Source organism: Poecile atricapillus, chromosome 19, assembly GCF_030490865.1.
Source record: "Poecile atricapillus isolate bPoeAtr1 chromosome 19, bPoeAtr1.hap1, whole genome shotgun sequence".
NCBI lineage: Eukaryota > Metazoa > Chordata > Aves > Passeriformes > Paridae > Poecile > Poecile atricapillus.
Window position 1 is genome coordinate 6,359,511 of NC_081267.1, and position 23,733 is coordinate 6,383,243.

A 23,733-nucleotide genomic window follows, 5' to 3' on the forward strand; every position below is an offset into this window, starting at 1 on the left:
CAAAATTCCACAAAGCTCCCACAAAATCTCCTCAATATCCTACAAAATTCAAGAAAAAACCCCACCAAATTGCAGAAAAAATCCCACACAATTCCCTAAATGTTCTGAAAACCCCACCAAATTCCAGAAACATCCCACCAAATCGCCACAAATTTCCAAAAAATCTAAGAAAAAACCCACCAAATTTTCCAAGTCTCCTCAAAATGCCTCAAGATTCCAGAAAAAAATCCCACAAAAATATTTAAACTTTTGCAAAATCCCACAAAATTGCAAAAAAATCCCATGAAATTGAAACTAAAAAAAAGGCATAAATCTTTCCAAAACCCTACCAAATTCCAGAAACATCTCACCAAATCTCCTGAATATCCCACAAAAATCAAGAAAAATGCCACAAAATTCCCAAAAAATCCCACATAAGTGCAAAAAATTTTAAAAATCCCACAAAACCTTCTCAAAATCCTACCAAATTCCAGAAACATCCCAGAACATGTTCACAAAATTCCAAAAAAAATCTAAGAAAAATACCGCATAATTCATCAAGTCTCCACAAAATCCCACAAAGTTCAAGAAAAATCCCACAAAATTTCCCTAAATCTTCTCAAAAGCCCACCAAATTCCAGAAACATCCCACAAAATCCCCACTAATTTCCACAAAATATAAGAAAATACCCCCTAATTCTTCATGTTTCCTGAAAATCCCTCAAAATTCCAGAAAACTCCCACAAAATCTTCTCAATATCCTACAAAATTCACGACAAATCCCACAAAATTGCAGAAATCTTCTCAAAACCCTACCAAATTCCAGAAACATCTCACAAAATCTCCTCAATATCCCACAAAAATCAAGAAAAATCCCACAAAATTATTTCAATTTTCTGAAAATTTCAGAAAATTCCAGCGAAATCGCACAAAACCTTCACAGAATTCCACAAAATCTAAGAAAAATCCCTCACCAAATTCTTCTTGTCTCCTCCAAAGCCCTCAAAATTCCAGAAAGATTTCACATCATCTCCTCAATATCCCACAAATATCAAGATCCCACAAAATTCCAGAAAAAAATACCACAAAATTGCCTAAATATTTTCAAAACCCCATCTAATTCCAGAAACGTCTCAAAATCTCCACCAATTTCCACAAAATCTAAGAAAAATCCAGGAAAATCTAAGAAAAATCTTACAAAATTGCAGAAAAATCCCACACAATTCCCTAAATGTTCTGAAAACGCCACCAAATTCCAGAGACATCCCACAAAATATCTACAAAATCACACAAAATCGAAGAAAAATCCCTCAAAACTTTTCATGTCTCCTCAAAATCCCACCAAGTACCAGAAAATTCCACAACAGTACAAAAAGATCCCACAAAATTCCAGAAACATCCCACCAAATCGCCACAAATTTCCACAAAAATTTCAGAAAAATCCCACAAAATTCTTCAAGTTTCCACAAAATCTTTGAAGATTCCAGAAAAAACTCCAACAAAATTGCAGAAAACTTCTCAAAACCCAACCAAATTTCAGAAACATCCCAGAATATCTAAACAAATTTCCACAAAATCTAAGAACATCCCTCAAAATACTTCATGTCTCCTCAAAATCCCTCAAAATTCAACAAAACTTCCACAAAATCTCCCCAATATCCTGAAAAATTCAAGAAAAATCCCACAAAATTGCAGAAAAATCCCACACAATTCATCAAATGTTCTGAAAACCCCAGCAAATTCCAGAAACATCCCACCAAATCTCCACTAATTTCCACAAAATCTGAGAAAATACCTCAAAATTCTTCATGTCTTCTCAAATCCCCTCAAATTCCATAAAACTACCACAAAATCTCCTCAATATCCTAAAAAATTCAAGAAAAATCCCACCAAATTGCAGAAAAATCCCGCACAATTGATTAAATGTTCTCAAAACCCCAGCAAATTCCAGAAACATACCACTAAATCCCCACAAATTTCTACCAAATCAAAGAAAATAACTAAAAAATTTTTCATGTCTCCTCAAAATCCCTCAAAATTCCACAAAACTTCCACAAAATCTCCTCAATATTTTACAAAATAGCTGAAATCCCACAAAATTGCAGAAAAATCCCAAATAGTTCCGTAAATATTCTGAAAACACTACCAAATTCCAGAAACATCCCACAAAACCTCCACGAATTTCCACAAAATCTAAGAAAAATCACTTATAATTCTTCAAGTCTCCTCAAAATCACAAAAAAATTCCAAAAAAAAATCCTACAAAATTGCAGAAAACTTCTCAAAACCCTACCATATCCCAGAAACACCTCACAAAATTTTCTCAATATCCTACAAAATTGAAGAAAAAAACCAAGAAAATTGCAGAGAAATCCCACACAATTCCATAAATGTTCTGAAAACACAAATTCCAGAAACATCCGACAAAATCTCCACAAATTTCCACAAAATCTAAGAAAAATCCCACAAAATCCTTCATGTCTCCGCAAAATCCATCAAAATTCCACAAAACTCCCACAAAATCTCCCCTATATCCGACAAAATTCAAGAAAAATCCCACAAAATTGCAGAAAAATCCCACACAATTCCATAAATGTTCTGAAAACACAAACAAATTCCAGAAACATCCCACAAAATCGCCACAGATTTCCAAAAAATCTAAGAAAAAATCCCTCAAAATTTTTGAAGTCTCCACAAAATCCCACAAAATTCAAGAAAAATCCCACAAAATTACAGAAATGTTCTCAAAACCCCACCAAATTCCAGTAACATCCCACAAAATCCCCACTCATTTCCACAAAATCTAAGAAAATAACTCAAAATTCCTCATGTCTTCTCAAATTCCCTCAAAATTCCACAGAACTCCCACAAAATCTCCCCAATATCCTACAAAATGCAGGAAAAATCCCACCAAATTCCAGAAAAATCCCACACAATTCATTCAATGTTCTGAAAACCCCAGCAAATTCCAGAAACATCCCACAAAAACTCCACAAAATTCTAAAGAATCTAAGAAAAATCCATCACAATTCTTCAAGTCTCGACAAGATCCCACAAAATTCAAGAAAACTCCCACAAAATTGCAGAAATCTTCTCAAAACCCCAACAATTTCCAGAAACATCCCAGAAAATCTAAACAAATTTCCACAAAATCTTAGAAAATACCTGAAAATTCTTCAAGTCTCCACAAAATCCCACCAAATTCAAGGAAAATCCTACAAAATCTCTTCAATATCCTACAAAATCCAAGAAAAATCCCACTAAATTGTAGAAAAATCCCACACAATTCATTAAATGTTCTCAAAACTTTACCAAATTCCAGAAACATCCCACCAAATCGCCAAAAAATTCCACAAAATCTAAGAAAATTCCCTCACAATTTGACAAGTTTCCTCAAAATCCCACAAAATACCAGAAAATTCCACAACAGTACAAAAAAATCCCACAAAATTCCAAAAACATCCCACCAAATCGCCACAAATTTCCACAAAATTTCAGAAAAATCCCACAAAATTGCAGAAATCTTCTCAAAAGCCCAACAAATTCCAGTAACATCCCACAAAATCCCCACTAATTTCCACAAAATCTGAGAAAATACCTCAAAATTCCGCATGTTTCCTCAAAATCCCTCAAAATTCTACAAAACTCCCACCAACTCTTCCCAATATCCTACAAAATTCAAGAAAAATCCCACTAAATTGCAGAAAAAATCCCACACAATTAATTAAATGTTCTGAAAACCCTACCAAATTCCAGAAACATCCCACCAAATCGCCACAAAATTCCACAATATATAAGAAAAATCCAACAAAATTCTTCAAGTCTTCTCAAAATCCCACAAAATACCAGAAAATTCCACAACAGTACAAAAATATCCCACAAAATTCCAGAAACATCCCACAAAATCCCCACTAATTTCCACAAAATATAAGAAAATACCCCCTAATTCTTCATGTTTCCTAAAAATCCCTCAAAATTCCAGAAAACTCCCACAAAATCTTCTCAATATCCTACAAAATTCACGACAAATCCCACAAAATTGCAGAAATCTTCTCAAAACCCTACCAAATTCCAGAAACATCTCACAAAATCTCCTCAATATCCCACAAAAATCAAGAAAAATCCCACAAAATTATTTCAATTTTCTGAAAATTTCAGAAAATTCCAGCGAAATCGCACAAAACCTTCACAGAATTCCACAAAATCTAAGAAAAATCCCTCACCAAATTCTTCTTGTCTCCTCCAAAGCCCTCAAAATTCCAGAAAGATTTCACATCATCTCCTCAATATCCCACAAATATCAAGATCCCACAAAATTCCAGAAAAAAATACCACAAAATTGCCTAAATATTTTCAAAACCCCATCTAATTCCAGAAACGTCTCAAAATCTCCACCAATTTCCACAAAATCTAAGAAAAATCCAGGAAAATCTAAGAAAAATCTTACAAAATTGCAGAAAAATCCCACACAATTCCCTAAATGTTCTGAAAACCCCACCAAATTCCAGAGACATCCCACAAAATCTCTACAAAATCACACAAAATCGAAGAAAAATCCCTCAAAACTTTTCATGTCTCCTCAAAATCCCACCAAGTACCAGAAAATTCCACAACAGTACAAAAAGATCCCACAAAATTCCAGAAACATCCCACCAAATCGCCACAAATTTCCACAAAAATTTCAGAAAAATCCCACAAAATTCTTCAAGTTTCCACAAAATCTTTGAAGATTCCAGAAAAAACTCCAACAAAATTGCAGAAAACTTCTCAAAACCCAACCAAATTTCAGAAACATCCCACCAAATCTCCACAAAATTCCAAAGAAGCTCTGAAAAATCCATCACAATTCTTCAACTCTCCACAAGATCCCACAAAATTGCAGAAAACTTCTCAAAAGCCCAACAAATTCCAGAAACATCCCAGAATATCTAAACAAATTTCCACAAAATCTAAGAACATCCCTCAAAATACTTCATGTCTCCTCAAAATCCCTCAAAATTCAACAAAACTTCCACAAAATCTCCCCAATATCCTGAAAAATTCAAGAAAAATCCCACAAAATTGCAGAAAAATCCCACACAATTCATCAAATGTTCTCAAAACCCCAGCAAATTCCAGAAACATCCCACCAAATCTCCACTAATTTCCACAAAATCTGAGAAAATACCTCAAAATTCTTCATGTCTTCTCAAATTCCCTCAAAATTCCATAAAACTACCACAAAATCTCCTCAATATCCTAAAAAATTCAAGAAAAATCCCACCAAATTGCAGAAAAATCCCACACAATTGATTAAATGTTCTCAAAACCCCAGCAAATTCCAGAAACATACCACTAAATCCCCACAAATTTCTACCAAATCAAAGAAAATAACTAAAAAATTTTTCATGTCTCCTCAAAATCCCTCAAAATTCCACAAAACTTCCACAAAATCTCCTCAATATTTTACAAAATAGCTGAAATCCCACAAAATTGCAGAAAAATCCCAAATAGTTCCGTAAATATTCTGAAAACACTACCAAATTCCAGAAACATCCCACAAAACCTCCACGAATTTCCACAAAATCTAAGAAAAATCACTTATAATTCTTCAAGTCTCCTCAAAATCACAAAAAAATTCCAAAAAAAAATCCTACAAAATTGCAGAAAACTTCTCAAAACCCTACCATATCCCAGAAACACCTCACAAAATTTTCTCAATATCCTACAAAATTCAAGAAAAAAACCAAGAAAATTGCAGAGAAAACCCACACAATTCCATAAATGTTCTGAAAACACAAACAAATTCCAGAAACATCCGACAAAATCTCCACAAATTTCCACAAAATCTAAGAAAAATCCCACAAAATCCTTCATGTCTCCGCAAAATCCATCAAAATTCCACAAAACTCCCACAAAATCTCCCCAATATCCTACAAAATGCAGGAAAAATCCCACCAAATTCCAGAAAAATCCCACACAATTCATTCAATGTTCTGAAAACCCCAGCAAATTCCAGAAACATCCCACAAAAACTCCACAAAATTCTAAAGAATCTAAGAAAAATCCATCACAATTCTTCAAGTCTCGACAAGATCCCACAAAATTCAAGAAAACTCCCACAAAATTGTAGAAATCTTCTCAAAACCCCAACAATTTCCAGAAACATCCCAGAAAATCTAAACAAATTTCCACAAAATCTTAGAAAATACCTGAAAATTCTTCAAGTCTCCACAAAATCCCACCAAATTCAAGGAAAATCCTACAAAATCTCTTCAATATCCTACAAAATCCAAGAAAAATCCCACTAAATTGTAGAAAAATCCCACACAATTCATTAAATGTTCTCAAAACTTTACCAAATTCCAGAAACATCCCACCAAATCGCCAAAAAATTCCACAAAATCTAAGAAAATTCCCTCACAATTTGACAAGTTTCCTCAAAATCCCACAAAATACCAGAAAATTCCACAACAGTACAAAAAAATCCCACAAAATTCCAAAAACATCCCACCAAATCGCCACAAATTTCCACAAAATTTCAGAAAAATCCCACAAAATTGCAGAAATCTTCTCAAAAGCCCAACAAATTCCAGTAACATCCCACAAAATCCCCACTAATTTCCACAAAATCTGAGAAAATACCTCAAAATTCCGCATGTTTCCTCAAAATCCCTCAAAATTCTACAAAACTCCCACCAACTCTTCCCAATATCCTACAAAATTCAAGAAAAATCCCACTAAATTGCAGAAAAAATCCCACACAATTAATTAAATGTTCTGAAAACCCTACCAAATTCCAGAAACATCCCACCAAATCGCCACAAAATTCCACAATATATAAGAAAAATCCAACAAAATTCTTCAAGTCTTCTCAAAATCCCACAAAGTACCAGAAATTTCCACAACAGTACAAAAATATCCCACAAAATTCCAGAAACATCCCACAAAATCCCCACTAGTTTCCACAAAATCTAAGAAAAATCCCACAAAATTCTTCAAGTCTCCATAAAATCCCACAAAATTGCAGAAATCTTCTCAAAACCCTACCAAATTCCATGAACATCCCAGAAAATCTAAACAAATTCCTAAAAAATCTAAAAAATACCTCAAAATTCCTCATGTCTCCTCAAAATCCCTCAAAATTCCACAAAACTCCCACAAAATCTCCTCAATATCCTACAAAATCCAAGAAAAATCCTACCAAATTGCAGAAAAATCCCACACAATTCCCTAAATGTTCTGAAAAACCCCACCAAATTCCAGAAACATCCCAGCAAATCTCCACAAAATACCACAAAATCTAAGAAAAATCCCTCACAATTCTTCAAGTCTTCTCAAAATCCTTCTAGATTCCTGAAAATCCAACAAAATTATTTAAACTTTTGCAAGATCCCATAAAACTCAAAAAACATCCCAAAAAATTGAAAAAACAAATACAAAAATCTCTAAATCTTCCCAAAACCCTAACAAATTCCAGTAACATCTTACAAAATCTCTTGAACATCCCACAAGAATCAATTAAAAATCCCACAAAATTCAAGAAAAATCCCACAAAATTGCAGAAATCTTCTCAAAAACCCAGCAAATTCCAGGAACATCCCACCAAATCCCCACAAATTTTCACAAAATTTAAGAAAATACCGCAAAATTCTTCATGTCTCCACAAAATCCCAGAAAGTTGCAGAAAAATCACACACAACTCCCTAAATGTTCTGAAAACCCTAGCAAATTCCAGAATCATCCCACCAAATCTCCACAAAATTCCACAAAATCAAGAAAAATCCCTCTAAATTCCTCCTGTCTCCTCAAAATAGTTTACAATTTCATAAAAATAACACAAAATTATGTAAACTTTTGCAAAATCCCACCAAATTGGGATAAATTACTACAAAATTGCAAAAAATTAAAAAAAAAAAATCCGTAAATATTCCCAAACCCTACCAAATTCCAGAAACATTCCACCAAATCTCTAGAATATCCCACAAAAATCAAGAAAAATCCCACAAAATAAGAAAAAATGACTTTTCTTACACACAAACTTCACCAAGTCATTCCCTGCATTTCTCCTTTTCACTGTCTTTCATCCACTGAGAGCTCCAGCTTATCGTGTTCTGGTGCTTATCATCAACTGATTGTGCTCTTGATTTCTACCACTGCAGGACATGTAGAATCATCTAAACTGAACACAGAAACAAACTCCCTCTGTCAGCCCATCTTCACATTCCAGATCACTTTCAAGATGTCCATGGGGCATTTGGAATGATTAGCTCTCCACTGCTGGCTGCAGGCTCTGGAGATTCTTTCTCCACATTCAGCCAGGCTTGCATTCCCCAACAATTCCTGGTAGCCCATCATGTTTTCTTTGGCTAGAAGAGGAACAATGAAAACCTTACCAATGGCACAACTCCCCAGTGCACAAGGAAAAGAAAGAACAAGTTGTCAAGTTCTTCAGATATTTGTCCTGCTTTGCTGCAAGAGTTGTGCTGCATTCACAGTGTGGGAAGCCAAGAGAAGCTGCGGCTGGGGGCACATCTTGTGACATGAGCTGTGCCTTGTTCTCCAGGACAGGTTGTTGGAAAGGACAGGACTGGGGAGGAGATTCTGGGAAAATTGAAACAACTTTTTTAAGAAATGAAAATAAAATCCAAAGAAACAACCAATATGTTTTTTTCTATTTTTCTCTATTGATTTTTATGTTTCCCTTTTCCATCTTGCACTGTTTCTCCATCCCATTCATTCCAAATGGATCTCACCTCTAAGATCTGAGACTTGGCAAGTTTTAGACACTGTAAAATACCATGAGCTATACCCAGTTTGCCTTCCCCTGTTTTACTTGGAAAGCAATGCTGGAGACACAAGTGCAGTGCTTGGCTCAGGTACAAATTCTGCATTCAGGGAATGTGCTCAGACAGTGTCTGACCCTCAGCAGGGACAAGGCACAGCAGCAGCCAAGGGCATTGCTGTGCCCCTGTGCAGGAGTCAAGACTCTGGCTCTTGGCTCACCAGGGCAAAGTTCCCGTGTTTGGCCAGGCTCAGGGGCTGCCCGGGGAGCGCGGGGCTCGGGGCGGGGCCGAGCGGGCAACAGACAAACGGACACGGGGACAAACGGTCCCGGTGCTTCAGTTGCAGCGGCAGCAGCGGCAGCGGCAGCAGCGGCAGCAGAGAAAGCAGCAAAAGCAGCGAATTTATCAATTCCCTGTCTCTCTTCTCCCTCTCCCACTGTCCCGCACCCCATCCCGGTCTCCCTTTTCCTGTGTCTCATTCCCTTCCAGTTTCCCTCTCCCCGTGCCCACCCGGGCCATGCCCCCGGTCCGCCCCCGGCCCCGGGCGGGGCTGCCGCGGCCCCGGCTCCGGCCCCGGCCCCGGCCCCGTCCCCGTCCCCGGCCCCGGCCCCGAGCATCCCTCCGCGGTCTCGCCTCCGCCCAGCTCTGGCTGTGCTGGCGCTGGCGCTGCTGGGCGGGCATCATTGCCTGGGGCTGGGGCGGCATCGCTGCCCTTTGGCTCCGCCGGCCCCGGCCCCGGCCCCGGCCCCGGCCCCGGCCCCGACTCCTCCCGGGGCCCGCGGAGGACACAGGCGGCGCGGCCGCTGCCGCCGCCTCCGCTGCGGCTTCCCCGGCCCGAGCTCCGCCGCTCAGCAGCGCGGCCGCCGGCCCCGAGCCGCCGCTGTCGCGTTCCAAAGAGCGAACGCCTGCGGATGCCCGGCCCGGGGAGGTCGGGGAGCGCTCGGGGGCCGTTCCTGGCCCCGGGCCGAGCACTGACGGCCGCGTCTCTTCCCCAGGGAAGGCGCAGGAGGCTCTGCAGCAGCGGTACCGAGTGGGTTCACTGCTGGGACGCGGCGGCTTTGGCAGAGTTTTCGCAGCCACTCGGCTCTCGGACGGACTCCCGGTGAGCGGTGGGGCCAGCGGCGGGCGGAGGAGGAGGAGCGGGCGGAGGGGGCGGAGGAGGAGAAGGGGGCGGAGGAGTAGGATGGGGCTGGACACGGCAGGCGCTGAGCTGAATCCGCTGTTCCCTTTGGCTTACAGGTGGCCATCAAAAAGGTGCCACGGAACCGCGTCCGGCACTGGGGCGAGCTGGTGAGTGAGCGGGGCCAGCGGCAGAAGCCGGGGCGTGCCGGGCGGGGATGAGCCGGGGCCCGGCAGGGTGGGAGCTGCCAGGACACCTGGAGGGAGAGCGGGCATGGGGCCAGCGGAGGGCACAGAGCATCCCGGGCTGGCTGAGGGCTTCCCGAGCCCTGGCACGGCCTCAGCCCCACTGACAGCACCGTGCTCCTCCCGCAGCCCGACGGCACCAGCGCACCACTGGAGATAGTGCTGCTGGACAAGGTGTCCACAGGCTTCCCCGGTGTGGTGCAGCTGCTGGAGTGGCTTGAGCTCCCCAGCTACATTGTTATGGTGCTGGAGCGCCCAGAGCGGTGTCAGGACCTGCGGCACTTCATTCGGACACGGAGGTTCCTGTCCGAGGAAGAGGCGCGGGAGCTGTTCCGGCAGGTCCTGGCAGCCGTGCAGCACTGCACCAGCTGCGGGGTCCTGCACCGAGATATAAAACCGGAGAACATCTTGGTAGACCTGGACACCGGCGAGGCAAAGCTGATAGACTTCGGCTGTGGCACCTACCTGCAGGACACAGCCTACACTCAATTTGCAGGTGAGCCCACTCAGGGGCAGGCTCCCAGTCCTGGCATCTCCTGGCCCAACATCTCCTGGCCCAACCTGGGTGTGGCAGGAGGGATTCTCCCTTTTGCTGCCAGTCACAAATCTGTGTCTTCAGCCAAGTTGCTTTTGAGCAGAGCTGGGTGGGGACCCATCTTCCAGCCCTGCTGGCAGCCTTTGCCTGCCACTCTGCCCAGGACTGGGGCTGGGGCAGGCAGCCTGATAAAATCCCCCATGGGTGGGGGTAGCAGAGAGGGGGAGCCAGGACCTGTGCACCAGCTGGTTTGGTGTGCAGTTGAGAATGGGCTTGGACTGCTCTGCTCACCTGGTTTGCTTTGGTTCAAAATATGTTTTGGGCAATGCCAGCAGGGAGGATGTGGGTATGGTTTTTCCCCAGCACTGAGTGGGTATTTCCCTTTGTGTGTCATGGTCGGGCCTTGCCAGGGTTTCTGCTGCCCTCTTCCAGCACCAGTGGCTTCTTTTCCAACCCTGGGTTTGTACCCAAGTCCCAGGTGCTGGCGAGAGGGCAGCAGGTCACCCCGTGGGCCACTGGGGAAGCCCCCACATGCCCAGGGATGCTGGGGTCAGGCTCTGGGAGCAGCAGCATCCCCCTGATGAGCTCCATCCATATTCCATAGGAACACCATCATACAGCCCCCCGGAATGGAACGACTTTGGGTGGTACCATGGCGAGGCAGCGACCGTCTGGACCCTGGGCATCCTGCTGCACGAGATGGTCTGCGGGGAGCACCCTTTCAGGAGGGGCAGGAACATCAGATGGGGCCAGCTCCCACTGCCACAACGGCTCTCCCAAGGTGAATCCTCATCTCTGGGCACAGGGGGAACACCAGTGTTGGGAGACAGCAGCGGGCTCGTGAGCATCCTGCTCTGGCAGCTGCTGAGGAGGTGGCACATGTCCTGCTCTGCTGCTCTCCTCCAAAACAAAAAAATTAATGGGAAAGTTTAGGCCCAGCTCTGAGCACATCCAGCATGGCCTGTGCACAGGAATAGTGGGGTAAAGCAGACTGGAGCCTTCTCCAACTGACCAGTGGTTTGTGGTTTCTCTCCCCAGACTGCCAAGCTCTGATCAGGTGGTGTTTATCCCTGCACTTCTTGGACAGGCCCTCATTAGAAGACCTGTTCCATGATCCCTGGATGCAGGATATTCATCAGCCCTAGAAGAAGGGAGAGAGCCACAGGCACAGTGATGCAGGGACCTGGTAAGTTACAGCTCCACACATGCCCTGGCAATCAGCAGCAAAGAAACCCAGACTTTTTTGTCCTGCCTGTGTCACTGCACTGGGCTCATCAAATGGGAACACACAGCCCTTGTGCTGGAGCTGAGCTGCTCTGCCCAGCACTGGTGGGCACCATCTGAGCTGGTTTTGCTTGTCCTGGTTCACTGACAGCTGGGCCCTGGCAGAACCCTGACAGCCTGGTGTCCCCCCAGGGAAGAAGGAGCCCCTGGAGAAGCTGGACCAGGTGGGGCTGCTGCTGCTGCTGGAGACATGGAGGAAAACAGCAAGGATGACATCCTCTTCCTCCACCTGGCCAGCGGCAGCTGGCGATGATGGACTTTGATTCTGGCACCTTCTTCAAAGCCAGGCTCCACAGTGAATTTTCAGGTCAGTCCAGACCCAGGGGGATGCTCCCAGATTTGAGCATTGGCCGGCAACCAAAGGTTTCCCCTTTGCTGGGGCAGATGCAACTGATTCCTCAGTGGCTGCCCAGCTGGTTTTTGGCAGGGCTGGGGACATGGGCTGGGGTGGTTACGAAATGGGAGTGGGATCCTGGCCCTGCCAACAGCCCCCACCACCCACCGTGCCCCGGGCTGGGGCTGGGGCAGCCAGCCCGACACAAACAAACCCCCATGGCAGGAGCACAGGTGGGACTCCAGAACCTGAGCACGGCTGCTTTGCTGTGCAGGCAAGGAAGGGCTTGGGCTGCTCCACTCCCCTGCTTTGCTTTGGGATCACCGTGATTTTGGGGACAGTGCAGGGGGAAAGGGAGTAAGCATGGGCTTCCCTCACCCATGGGTAGGTTTTTCCCCAGAATGTAGGGGTTGGGCCTTTGTCTAGCTTCTGACAGAGATAAGATTTTTTTACCATTTTTCTTGTTTCCCCTTTTTGTCTGTAACCTATTTTCATTAATTTGTTGTTTGTTTTTCTAAAGGAAGCGTTCTAGGTGGGATCCAGTCTGGATCGGGAAGTGCTTGGGACCAGCTGTGGCGTGGATGGGCCGTGCCCTTGGAGAAGACTGAGGACATCGTTTGGGACCAGCTTTTCTTCTGGCAGCGGATGGTGTGAGGTGGGTCCTCATCTCCTTGGCATGGGTGGGACAAGAGCTTTTGGGAGATGGCAGCGGGCACAGGAGCATCCCGCTCTGGGCAGCTGCTGAGGGGCTGGATCTGCCGTGGCTGGCTGCAGGCTGGGCACATGTCCTGCCCTCCTGCTCTGCTCCCAAAGGCAGCAGTGATGGGCAGCTTTGGGCCCAGCTCTGAGCACGGCCAGCATGGCCTGGGCACCGCGGCTGGCTGGGACAAGGGGACAGGAGCCTTCAGCTGACGGGCGGTTTCTGCTTTCTCTCCTTGCAGCCGGGCTCTGCGGATGCTGAGGCTGCTCTGGGCTCTGCCAGGGCTCTGCTGGGCTCAGCACCGCGCCGGGATCAGCCAAAGAAGAAACGGTGTGACCTGCAGCAGAGACTGGAGCATTTTGGCAATGCAGCTCAAGTCTGCAGAGTGTCCACCTCCAAGGGAAAACATGACACCTCCCAAAAATTAAACTTGTTCCGTAACTTCTGAAATGAAATCAATCTGGGATGACCCCAAATGACATTTTTCATCTTGCTCAAGCTGTAGCTCAGAACAGTTCTATTCTCTGAAGGAGTTCTGTCCCCCACCTGCCTTTTACTTCACAACTGCTCCCTCCTTTCCCCCAGTGAGTTCCCAGCCCATCACAGTCTCCATCACACTGCAGCCTTCCTTGATGCCCCTCACCATGAGGAAGGCCAAGCCCCAGTCTCAGGGACGCATCCTGTCCGTGGCTGAAGAACAGCAATGTCTGTCTGTGCCAGGGGCTCTTGGATGTCTCTGTATCCATGGACAGAAGGGTCTGTTTGTGCCAGGGGCTCTTGGATGTCTCTGTATCCATGGACAGAAGGGTCTGTCTGTGCCAGGGGCTCTTGGATGTCTCTGTATCCATGGACAGAAGGGTCTGTCTGTGCCAGGGGCTCTTGGATGTCTCTATCCATGGACAGAAGGGTCTGTCTGTGCCAGGGGCTCTTGGATGTCTCTGTGTCCATGGACCGAAGGTCTGTCCTTGCAAAGGTTTCCATAATATCTTTGTACCCATGAGTATGGAATGAACACAGAGAGTGAAAGTGTCAGTCACATTGTTTGCACACTCCTTCCTTTCCATACAAGACACATCCATGCACACCCCCACGTACAAATAGATTAAAAGGATAGGGATGGATAGAGATTTCCCTCAGAGCTCTAACTTTGGCATAACTCACCTTGTAAGCCATGGCCAGGGCATTTTTTTTCCAGCTCTGTGTGGGTAGGTGTCCAAGAGCTAAAGGGAGCAGCATTTAGAAGCAGTTTCAGGATTTCTAGGCAGGAAATGGAGCTGACAACCATGTAAGCAACTGTGCGTGCGTACTAAGCGTTGTGTTATGTAAGTCTACTAATTAGTCTGATATGTACTGATTTTCAGGCTCAATGCCTAAAGTCATTCTAATTTTGTCCATCTCAAGGCCGTTTTTGTCTTGGTACATCCCTTATCTTCCAAACTACATCCTGTACCTCAATTTTAACATGTAACATCTGCAAAGGGATGCATCTGCCTTGTAACACTGATTCTTTTGATTGCTTCTAATACTAACTTTAATAACAGTTACTATTTAGTTAGCGCAAATCAATTCCATTTATTACAAAGCTGAGCCAGAGCTTCAGCATCTCTCCCAAAATCACAGAATCACAGAATGCCTTGGCTTGGAACCTTAAAGTTAATCTCGTTTCACCCACTGCCATGGCAGGGACACCTTCCACTATCCCAGGCTGTTCCAAGCCCCGTCCAACCTGGCCTTGGACACTTCCAGGGATCCAGGGGCAGCCACAGCTTCTCTGGGCAAGCTCTGATCTCTGCCCAGGTGAGCAGGGACAGGAGCTGAGTGAACGGCTGGAGCTGGGCCAGGGCAGGGCTGGGCTGGAGATCAGCAAAAGCTTCTTCCCCCACAGGGGGCTGGGGCACTGCCCAGGCTCCCCAGGGAATGGGCACAGCCCCGAGGCTGCCGCAGCTCCAGGAGCCTTTGGCCAGCGCTGCCAGGGATGCACAGGCTGCGATTGTTGGGGTGTCTGTGCAGGGCCGGGGGCTGGACTCCATGATCCCAATGGGTCCCAGATCCCAGCTCAGCCCCTTGTGCAACTCTCACCCTTTGGCTGAGCCTTTGTGTCCCCTGGAGGCGCTGGCAGAGCTGATGGGGTGGGGCAGGAGCGGGGCAGCCCCAGCGTTCCCCTGGCAGTGACACCACAGCCGGGGCAGCCCCAGCGTTCCCCTGGCAGTGACACCACAGCCGGGGCAGCCCCAGCGTTCCCCTGGCAGTGACACCACAGCCGGGGCAGCCCCAGCGTTCCCCTGGCAGTGACACCACAGCTGGGGCAGCCCCAGCGTTCCCTCCCTGGAGATGCTCCAAGGGAAGCGTCCAGAGCCGCGTCCAGTCAGCGGAACTGAGCGGCCACTGAGCACCCCCGGCCTGGGCTGCTGTGGATTCCTCTGCAGACAGCTCGGGGAAGGTCCCCTTGGCCACCCCCACAGTGCCACAGACAAGTGTCACACACAGTTACAGAGCTCTGCCCAGAGCTGACAGGGGAGATAATTTAAAAAAAAAAAACAAAAAAAAAAATCACCACGAAAAAGAGAGCTCCTACATAGCAGAGCTGTTCTACCCTTCAGTTGAGAAACCTGCATGCACACAAGATCTGGGGATGCAAAAAATGAGGTTTCATAGGCACATTTGCAGGAAAAACGGGTTTAGGACAGGCCATCAGCAGAACTGTTCTCAGCTGGGTGAAAAAGGCCCCTTTGGCAGCTGCAGGGCCATTGAAAATGCAGACCCTCAGGCCATGGGGGAGAAAAGGGCTCTGAATTCCCCTCCCCTGACACACAAACCCTGCTCCCAGGCTGCTCCCCACACAGGATTCTACTGGAGGACTGTGGAAAGCTGAGAGTTGGCTCTGGCTTCTCCATGTTCCATGTCCTAAAGCTGCCTGGGAGAAGAAATTTAGGGTCAACTCCACTGGCACAATCCCTCCTGGCGCAGGGCACAGCCCCAGGAAGGTCTTTGCTCCTCCCTCGGCCCTCCCTGAGGAGGCTGGCAGGGCTTGCAGGTTTATGGCATTTGTCCTTGCTGCCCCTCACATCCCACTGCCCCACAAAGAGCCCCGAGCCACCCGTGAGGGACAGGCCCTGCTGTGCCAGGCCTGGGCTCAGGGCTTGGCCTTTCTGCTTCCTCCAACCCAGCCAGGGCTGGCTCAGCATTGCAGTTCCCTGTGCTGTGCCCCAAGCTCGCTCGGGCCCTGCTGGAAAGGGACCTGAGGTACCTCGATCCCCTCGGGCAGTGCATGGGAGAAAACAACAAACTTCTCAGGAGGATGGGGAACAAACTTTCAGCTGCAAACTTTAGAGAATGAAGTACTCGGGAAATCATAAATCTGCATGCAATTAGAGGAAATCACTTCACTAAGCACTGACTGAGCCAACTCGTCCAACCCATCCATCTTCAAGCCATCCAGATTTTGAAAACTGGAAGTAAGGGGAGGAGAGACAGGGACAGAGATCCACAGTCAGCCTTGGATCCAGCGCCATCTCAGCTGCTGTGAGCTCCAGGGCCATGGCACGTGTCAGTATCACTCCCGTGTCACAGCCTCACCTGCTCTGCTCCCTCTCCCAGCTGGGGTTTTCAGGGTGCCAGGGGCTTGGCAGCCACTTTGGGGCTGGAGCAGAGGCTGCAGTGGCTGGGCTGGGGCAGTGACCGCCCCACCTAGACAGAACTTGCTCTGCCCCCAAACACACTCTGGAGATGTCTGGGGCCGTTCATCATTTCTCTGCTCTCCAGCACCGAGGCAACGCACTCTGGCTACAGCTCTGAGCTCGTGCCCATGGCAACCAGCCCTGGCAATGGGGCTCCATGGAGCTGCTCTCAGGAACCCCCCAAGAGCTGGGGAGTGTCCCAAAACTGCCTCAGAAACGTGAGATACCCAAAATCTCTTCAGGAATGTGGAATATCCAAAACCTCACTCAGTAATGGACACACCCTCCCTTCATCATCCCCAAAATTTGGCTGTCTCATTGCAGACCCAAGCCCATATCCCCAGACCCAGTCCCAACCCATCCCATCCCTGCTGGATATCAAGACCCCTTCCCAAGCCCGATTTCCCCCATTTCACACCTCCCAAACTCCATCCCATCCATTCTGCCCCACCCAATGCCCATCTCACCCCTCCTGATTTACATCCCACTTCACCCAGTCCCCTTCCAACCCCATTCCACCTGATGCCTTCAGAAGGCTGACATAGAACAGAGGCTGGACAGAGTTAAGAATAAAGTTTATTAAATGGCCTTAAAGGACACACCTTGGGCAGTACAAGAGCCTGGCCAGGGCTACACACAAAATGGAGCAAAAAATAGTCAAAAAAAACACAAACCAATAAAACAACTCATCACGATTTCTCACATTTTTAGAAGTTTAGGTCCATCTGCAGATTGGGGTTCATTGTCCAGTTACAGCTTCAGTTGACAAAGTCCTGTCCTTCTTGTTTTCTCTCTTCAGTCCACCCTTGTTTATGCTTTTGGGCCTGAAACTTGTAACGGCTGTCCTTGGTATCAAGCTAGAAAAGGAATGGTTCTGTCTATCTACTCTGTGAAGAGAGCTCACTAACACTTAATAGGAAGTTCAAAACTACAAACCTAGACAGTGCAAAACATGAAAGATATTAAAGCTAAAACTTGAGGCATCACACCCGGAGGAGTTGTGGGATCCAATAGTTTTGAGTGGGACTGTGCAGTTTTCAGTGGCATTGAGTGGTTTTGAGGTGACAGATCAAACTCTCATTGCTTTGAGTGCCAAAAAATGGAGAAAGCTCCACCAAATAGCTCCACAACCCCTAAGTATTTCCCTGAATACCAGATTACCTTGAAGCACTAGTAAAATGTGAGGCTCTAGATGCCTTTGATGACTTTGTAGACTTTTACCCCAATTTTGTCTGTTTTAAAGGGATGAAGATGAATCAAAAGATAATCGGAACAAAAGAAAATGACAACCAACCCAGTGTCCTCAAAACGCAGATCACTGGGAACGTGGGTCATCAGGGCTCTGCCCAATGTGGGGCCTCTGATGGGGGATGGAGCTGGAGCAGCGCACGAAGCTCTTCCTGCACTTGGGGCACTCGCAGGGCTTCCCTTACTGGTGCCTCCGTTGGTGTTTGGTCAAGTGAGATCTCTGGGTGAAGCTCTTTCCACACTGGGGACACTCGTAGGGCCTTCCCCAGTGTGGATGCGCCGGTGGGTGATGAGGTGGGAGTTTTGCTTGAAGCCCTTTCTGCAGTCGGGGCAGCGGAAGGGCCTCTCATCCGTGTGAATCCGCTGGTGCCTGAGGAGAGTGGAGCTGGTTGGAAACCTCTTCCCACACTCAGGACACTCGTAGGGCCTCTCCCCAGTGTGCATTATCTGGTGGATGGTCAGTTGGGACCTCCGGCTGAAGGTCATCCCACATTCCCCACACTCATAGGGACGTTCCCCAGTGTGGGTCCTCTGGTGGCAGATCAGGCTGGAGCTGTGGCTGAAGCTCTTCCCACACTGGGGACACTCGTAGGGCCTCTCCCCAGTGTGGCTGTGCTGATGGGTGATGAGGTGAGAGTTTTGCTTGAAGCCCTCCCCACAGTCAGGGCAGCGGAAGGGCCTCTCACCCGTGTGAATCCGCTGGTGCAGGAGAAGAGCGGAGCTGCTCTGAAACCTCTTCCCACACTCAGGACACTCGTAGGGCCTCTCCCCAGTGTGGATGCGCTGGTGAATGATGAGGTGGGAGCTGCAGCTGAAGCCCTTCCCACATTCCCCACACTCGTAGGGCCATTCCCCAGTGTGGATCATCCGGTGGCGGATCAGGGTTTTCCTCTGGCTGAAGCTCTTCCCACACTCCAAGCACTTGTAGAGCTTCTCCCCATCCTGAAGCCGCTCATGGACCACCAGCTCAGAGCCCTGGCTGGATCTCCGGCCGCCTTCCCGGCACAGGGTGGGTCTTTCCTCCTCAGAGCACCCTGGGATGGGTTTGGAGCCCCTCCTCCTGCGTGATCTCTGCAGCTTTTCCTCCCCGTTGGATTCCTGCACTGTGGAGCTGCTCAAAATGGTCTCTTCCACGAGGTTCTGCTGTGGGGATTTGTCCTCCCTGGTCTCCATCCTCAGCTCCTTGTCTGGGGGAGGAAGGACAAGGAGAGGATGGGATTTGCCTCCGTGCCAGAGGGAAGGGGAAGGAGATCCCCCCAGTGCGTCCCCGGCAGGACGGCGTCGGCAGCGGGGTTGTCCTGCAGCCGGGGGCCAGGCTGGGCTGGGAGATAGAGCAGGAGAGAGGGGGAAAGGGGCACTGACTTCCTCCTCACCTGCCTGGGTGTCCTGGGGCATCTTCCTCTTCCTCGCAGCCTCTTTTTGCATCGGGCCAAGATTTGGGAATGCGAAATCCTGGTTTGGGTAAAACAGGGGAAGAGTATCTTCAGTTTGAAGGTCCCTCGACCCAAGTCCATCTCTAGAAGTCACCAGCTTCACCCGGAGAATTGGCCCATAAAAACCTCCCAAACACCAAGATTCAGCCCTGAAAATGCCTCCCAGGAGTTCCCCATCTCTGGTCTCTCCCCTTTGGTGTTCAGGGGTTCCCCCCTGTCCCAGCTGCAGGGGGTCACGCTTGTACTGAGGGTTCCCCACCTACTCAGTCCCTGCCCTTCCCAGGCTGCTGGGAGTGCCAGGAATCTGAAGAGTTCCCCCCATTTTCACTTCAACATGTAGAGATGGTGGGGAGTTTTTGGAGTTCCAGTGTCACTTCTCCCCTTATTCTCTGCTTCGGGGCGCAGGCAGTACAAGGAGTCCCCCCTTCCCCTCTCCAGGCGGTTGAGGGTCCCGTGAACCACGGCACTCCTGCTCTCTGGGCTCCCCACTTTGGGGTCCTGGGGGTCACAGGGCTCTGCTCCTCCAGGCTGCCTCTGCCAGCAGCTGCCACCAGGGCTCCCAAGGGGCATTTTCCACTCAGCTTTGGAGTTCTTCATTCCCCAAATATACCCCCTAAACAACCCAACCCAGGGACCCCCCAGGATATCTGGGCCAAGCTCCCCCTCCCCGGCCACCTATGGGATGGGGGATGATGATCCCATGGGTGGGGGACTGTGAATTCGGGGAGTGCTCGATATAGTGGTTCCTTCTACTTTCCCTGATCTTCATTTGTCCCTCCTCTTCCTCCTGCTTGTCCTCCCTAACTCCACCTTCTTCTGCCACTTCCATCCCTTCTCTCTCTCCTTCTTCATCCCTCCTCTTCCATCCCTCCTCCTCCTCCCCCAGGAGCAGTGACACCCTCGGTGCCCCGTTCCCGAACCCCTCACAGCCCACGGCAGGAGCGGGGATGGAGCCGGGACAGGTCGGGATGGGCAGCGTGGGGCTCTCCGCTGCTCCCACCCGCTGGGGACGGGGGGAACCCGGCCCGGGGAAAAGGAGAGGGAAACTGGGAAAATTGGGGGCTGCAGATCCAACCTGGGGCTGGCTGGGGACCCTGGCTGGGGACTGCCAGCCCTTGGGGCTGCTCTGGGGAGATGTGGGAGGGGGAACACAGAGAGGGCTGGGGGATCCCAGGAGTGGCAGCACTGGCAGGGACTGGTTTGTACTGGGGTAACTGGAACCCTACTGGGGTAACTGGGAATGACTGGGAATGAGCACAAGCATGCTGAGGGCAGCTGGGATATACTGGGAGTGACTGTGACCATAACTGGGAACAGCTGGAATCACAGTGGGAGAAACTGGGAGTAGGACCATGCTGAGATGGACTGGGACTATTTCAGGGACAACTGGGATCATACTGGTAGGAACTGGGAAGAATTAAAACTATTCTGGGATCATAATCAACTGGGATCATACTGGGATCACAGTGGGAGCAGCTGGGTCCCTGCTGGCTGAGACTGGGATCCCACTGAGGGTGACTGGAATCATACTGGGATTGACTGGGAGTGGCTGTGAGCAACTGGAATCATGCTGAGAGGAACTGGGAGGAGCTGGGAATGACTGGGAGTGTGCTGGGGCTGACTGGGATATACTGGGAGAGACAGGGAGTCCCAGGGATCACACTGGAGGCTACTGGGGTCATACTGGCACTGACAGGGAGCAACTGGGGGCCACTGGCCTCATACTGGGAGTGACTGGGATCAGACTGGGAGTGCAAAGGAAACTAGAAAAATGGGGAAATAATGGGAAAAAAAACAGGGTAAATTCAAGGAAAATAAAGGGGAAATATCAGGGAAAAAACAGAAAAAAAATCCCAAGGCAAAATCAAAAAAATTTGGGGAAAAAGCAGGGAAAAAATGGGAAAAATTTGGGAAAAACAGGGAAAAAATTGACAAAAAGTTGGCAAAACCAGGAAAAATTTGGGGGAAAAAAAAAAGGAGAAACCTCAAGGAAAACTCAGGGAAAAAAATCAGGAAAGAAAGCAGAAAAAAACTGGGAAAATCAGGAAAAATCAGAAAACATGAGGAAAAATCAGGAAAAATAGGAAAAGAAGGAAAAAATCAAGAAAAAACAGGAAAAATTTGGGGAAAATGGGAAAATCAGGAAAAAAAACGGGGAAAGAACTGGGAAAAATCGGGAAAAATCAGGAAAAGAAAGAGGAATAAAATCTGGTAAAATGGGAAAAAAAATGGGAAAAACCAGGAAAATTTGAGAAGAAACTGAGAAAAAAATAGAAAAATTTGGGAGAAGAAGAGGAAAAAATCAGGAAAAAATGGGAAAAGCATGAAAAAAATTGGGAAAAAATCAGGTACAATATCAGGAAAAGAAGGACAAAAAGACCCTGGGAAAAAAATCAGGGAAAAATTTGGAAAAAAATTGAAAAAATCAACGGAAAGCCAGAAATATTTGGGGAAAAACTGCATAAAAATCAGAAAAAGAATTGGGAAAAAAATCAGAAAAAATTGTAAAGAAAAAGGAAAATCAGGGGGAAAAAAATCAGGAAAAGGATAAAAAAACCTGGAAAAATAAAAAAAAAATAATGAAGAAAAATCAGGAAAAATTTGGGGAAAACCAGAAAAATTTGGGAAAGGAAAATGGAAAAATCTAGGGAAAAAAATGGGAACAAAACCACAAAAAAATCAAGGAAAATTTTTGAAAAAATTGGGAAAATATTGGGAAAAAATCAGAAAAAGAAAGAGGAAAAATCAGGAAAAGAAATCAAGAAAAATCAGGAAAAAATGGGGAAAATCAAGAAAAGAGAGAGGAAAGAGACTTGGAAAAAAATCAGGAAAAATCAGGAAAAAAAAAGAGGAAATACAGGGAAAAATCAGGGGAAAATTTAGGAAAAAAATAGGGAATAACATGGAAAAAACTGGGAAAGGAACAGGGAAAAATCAGGAAAAAATGGGGGAAAATCTGGGAAAAAACAGGGGAAAAAATTGGGAAAAAACAGGGGAAAAATCAGGAAATCAAAGAGGAAGAAGACCAGGAAAAATTTGGGAAAAAATCCAGGAAGAAATCAGGGAAAAAATGAGGAAAAGAAGGCGGGGAAAAAAACCCTTGGAAAATGGAAAAAAATTGGGAAAAAGCCAGGAAATATTTAGGTAAAGAACAGGCAAAAATCAGGAAAAAATGGGGAAAATTTGGGACAAATCAGAGGCAAAAATCAGGAAAAAAATGAGGAAAAAATTTGAAAAAATATGTGAAAAATGAGGGAAAAATCAGGAAAAGAAATAGGAAAAAAAAAACAGGAAAAAACAGGAAAAATTTGGGAAAAAAATAGGGAAAAATCAGGAAAAATAGGAAAAAAGGGAGGAAAAAAAATGGGGAAAATATTGGGAAAAATGGAAAAAAATCAGGGATTAAGTGAGGAAAAGAAAGAAAAAAATAATCTGGAAAAAGCTGGAAAAAATGGGAAAAAAGAGAAAAAAATTGAGGAAAAATGGAGCAAAAATGAGAGAAAAATGGAGAAAATGCTATAAAAATAGGAAAAAAATGCTGGAAATGGGAGAGAAATGGAGGAAAAATTGGGGAAAAAATGGAGAAAAAAATGGAAGAAAATTGGGAAAAATGGGGAAAAATGAGAATAAACTGGGATAAAAATGGGAAAAAAAAAGGAGGAAACTGGGAGAGAAATGGAGGAAATTGGGAATAAAAATGGTAAAAGTGAAGGAAAAATGGGAGAAAAATGGCAGAAAATGGAGAAAATAGGAGAGAACATAGGGAAAAAACTGGGGAAAAATGGAGCAAAAGTGGTGTAAAATGGGGAAATTGAGAAAAAGTAGATTAAATATGGGGGAAAAAAACTGAAAAAATGAGAAAACATGAGGAAAAAGTTAAGGGAAAGTGGAGGAAAAATGGGGAAAAAAATAGGGAAAAATAGAGAAAAAAATGAGATAAAAAAGGGGAAAATGGAGGAAAAAAGGAGAAAAACGGGGAAAAACGGGGGAAAAAATAGGATAAAAATGGGGAAAAATTATATGAAAATGGGATAAAAATGAGGAAAAATGGAGAAAAAATAGGGAAAAAATGAAATAAAAATGGGAGAAAATTGGAGAAAAATAAATAAAACTGTGCAAAAATGGGAATAAATTGGGGGAAAATGGAGCAAAAGTGGGGGAAATAATTGAGACAACATTTGGGGAAAATGGAGACAAATTGTACCCTAATAGTGAATGACTGGGAGTGATTTGGCTCGTCCTGCGGTGCCGAGGACACTGGAACCACACGGGGGGAGCAACTGGGCTCCCACTGCCGGCACCGGGAGCCCCGAACCCCTTTCCCGGCCGTGCCGCCCCTCCAGCCCCAGCACCCCCCGGGGTCCCGACAATCCCAGGGGTCCCCCCCTCTCGGGGTCCCCGCTCAGGGAAGCC

General features: G+C 46.6%; 2 pseudogenes; one reads left to right on the forward strand and one right to left on the reverse strand.

Moving 5' to 3' along the window:
- The window catches only part of LOC131586333 (uncharacterized), a 705,318-nt pseudogene that overhangs the window by 581,431 nt on the left and 100,154 nt on the right, over positions 1-23,733 (forward strand).
- LOC131586228 (zinc finger protein 345-like) overlaps positions 1-23,733 on the reverse strand; it is a 70,240-nt pseudogene that overhangs the window by 40,745 nt on the left and 5,762 nt on the right.